Source organism: Blastomyces dermatitidis (genome assembly GCF_000003525.1).
Source record: "Blastomyces dermatitidis ER-3 genomic scaffold supercont1.12, whole genome shotgun sequence".
NCBI lineage: Eukaryota > Fungi > Ascomycota > Eurotiomycetes > Onygenales > Ajellomycetaceae > Blastomyces > Blastomyces dermatitidis.
Window position 1 is genome coordinate 1,202,278 of NW_025544785.1, and position 3,486 is coordinate 1,205,763.

Sequence of the window (3,486 nt, forward strand, 5' to 3'; positions counted from 1 at the left end):
TCAAAGTCTACAAAACAGAGCTTTGAGAAGAATTCTGAGTGCATTCAAGTCATCTCCTATTAAAGCAATGGAAATTGAAGCTTCAATTCCACCTCCTGCTATTCAATTTGAAAAGGCCTGTATGAACTATGCTCTGAGAGTCGTGAAGATGAGCTCAAATCATATAATCAGAGAAAGAGTCTCTTCTTCATTTCCATCAGTTAACTCAGGAAATGAACTGAATTGAAATAGATTTCTTGATTGAAATGAGAATAATACTTTAAAGAAAATGCCCTCTCAACTGTATAGACTATGTTCACTTATTAAGAATCAATTTTCTTCATTAAATGTTGAGAAAATTGATCATGAGAAGATATCTCTCTGAAGAGAAAAGCTGAAATCTCTCATAGACTTACAAATAAGTGAACTATCTAAAGAGAGAGAATATGAACAGCATTTGAAGAAGATCTCTACAATTAATATAAAAGACTCTATTCTGATCTACTCAGATGGCTCAAAAAATGAGAATTTAAATAGATTAGGCACAGGCATTGCTTATACTGAAGATAATATTAATTTTATCTCAGATTTCTGAAATTTAGGCTGTGAATCTGAAGTCTTTGATGCTGAACTATTTGCAATAGTGAAAGCTTTCAAACTCATTGAAATAAAATCTCATAAAAGAGGAAATGATTTGAAAGAGGCATGAATATTCTCTGATAGTCAAGCTGCTTTAAAAAGACTTAGAAATAGTCAGATTCATAATAATCAAATGAATCTTGAACTGATTTTAAACTCTGTTTTGAAAATTCAAAAGAGAAGAATATCAAAACTGATAATTCATCTACATTGAGTTCCTGCTCATATGAATATTCATGGCAATGAATTGACTGATTCAGCTGCAAAAAAGGGTTCAGAATTAAGCAGATCTATTCAAAAAACAGTGTCCTGATCTTTCATAAAGAGAAAGATAAAAGAATCTTGTTTAAACAAGTGAAATGAAAGCTGGCAGAAACAAAAGAAGAGTATACATTATTCAAGATTTGAGACAAAACCAAAGTGAAAATCTTGTTCAATTAAATGTAAAAAGAAAATATTCTCATCTATAATTCAGCTGAAACTAGAACATGATTATTTCAAATCTTATATACAAAGATTTGATGATAGATTTGATTCAACAGAGTGCTCATTCTGCAATGTGAATGAAAATCCTGAGTATATTGTAATGCATTATGCATTATATAATAGTCTCAGAGTCAGATTAAAGAAGAAGTATGATTTAAATCAATTAAATATGAGGTTCTTATTCTCAACTGAGACAGGAACTAAATACTTAATAGACTTTCTATCAGAAACTAGAGCAGCTACAAGAAAATGACTGAATTCAGAAGTATCTGAATATGAAGAGGTGGAAATTGACTAGATATAGTCTGTTAAAACAGCTATACATCATCTTTTAATAATTTTATTTTGTTATAGTCTCTCTTTACTGTACTTGTTTCCTTCTGTTCTTTTCTCTATCTATTTAATGTGTCTATCTTTAAGACTATGTTCGCTTTTCTTTTGTCATAATATTTTCAAATGATTTCAAACTATCAGAAGGTGTTGAAATACTGCAATTTGTAAACAGTTTTTGTATTCTGGGCTGGAATTTTCTGATTTTGCATATTTGAAATTGATAAATGTATAATAGTTGACTCTATAGATATAGGAAAAACTCTGAGAACTAAAGATTCTCAGGTAGATGTCATAGTCTCTGACTGCATACATCTATAATTGAAGAATAATAATAATAATAAAGTATGAAAGACAGAAAAACAGAACTATTTATTCTTACTCAAGACACTGTGTAGATGTTTACTGAATTAAAACAAGCTTTTACAGATATTATAATACTGAATTAATTTAACTCTGACTTACTCAGTTAGTGTGAGACTGATGCATCTGAGAATGAGATCTATGAAATCTTTTCACAGTTAACACTGAAGATCTTTCAATATTGAAAGAATTAGAAAATAATCATCTCTAAGAATACAGATAATAAAATGTCTATAAGAGAAGACTTTTTCACAGAGTTTATAAGACACTGTGAATGAAGATCAGTGATCTTCTTCTTTAAGAAGTTATTACTCATATAGAGAAGATATAATACTTATAATCAGAAAATGTTAGTAATTGTTAAATTCTTTAAGATCTGATAACATTATCTTCAGAATAGTAAGTACTCAGTATAAGTTCTTACTGATTATACAAATCTGTGTTATTTCTTAATAACAAAGAGCTTGACAGAATGTCAAGTCAGATGAGCAGAGCTGCTTTCAGAGTATGATTTCTATATTTAATATTATTCAGATTAGCTTAATCTCACTGATACACTGTCTAGACTAGACTGGCCGCTGAGATTATAAATTTCACATTTGATCTCATTTGGTCTGATCTCATACATTTCTTGGCGTGAATCCCGCTGGAACTGACTATCAAAAAAACATGCAAAGTGACTATATATCAGATTTTAAAATGAGACCATGACTTGAAAAAAATGAGAAAGTGATTTCATTTGATCTCATTTAGTTTCATTCTTGATATAAAGTTACTATTTTTAGACATTTTAAGGTTTTTTTTGAACTATTTTTAATTTTTTAAAAAGTAACACTTTTTAGTAATGCTTAAATAAGATTTAAAGTCATTTAAAGCAATAAAAATAATTTAAATTGAGAAGTGAAAATCATGATCTCATTTGAAAAATGTAATAAGAGTAGACAGTAAGTCTCACTGAGACAGTATAAGACTACTATCTAATATTAAAACCGTGTAATGAGATCAGTTGAATTGATAATGAGACTATCAAAAAATCTGATTCTGGTCTCAGACACGGTCACACGGTCAGTCTAGTCTAGACAGCTTGATTATAATATTATTAATGTAAAGAAGAATTCTATAAAAGAATCTCTGTCATCACTGTAGAAGAAGCTGACTACAGAGAGTTAAGATTCTCTAAAACTTGAAAACAGTGTCAGTAAGACAGCTGTATAACTCAGTATAGAAGATGAAAGAAAACTCAGATCTCTGTAGAGAACTGATACTGAAGATTATAAGCTTCTCATATCACATCTTACAATCATTGAATTGATAAAGAATGAAACAGTCTATAATCTTTCAATCTGACTACTTTTAAAATTTATTAATAAATTACAGAAGAGAGATATCTCTACTACAGCTTAAATTCAGAAGTTGAAGAAGAAAGAATTTAGTTTAAACTTGAAAGAGATAAGCTCTGAGTAAGATGATACTGCTAAGAAATTAAGTTACTGATAACTAGAAGAATATAAACTTCTACTACTGAATAATTCAGTCTTTATCTCTTATAGTAGAGCAGTGTATCAGAAGTTATTGAGAATTTATTATAATAATTCTCATATAAGACACTTTGAGTTAGAGAAGACTGAGAAGCTTCTAAAATATAAATATATATAGAAACAAGCTCTGAACAGATGTCAAAGAGTATAT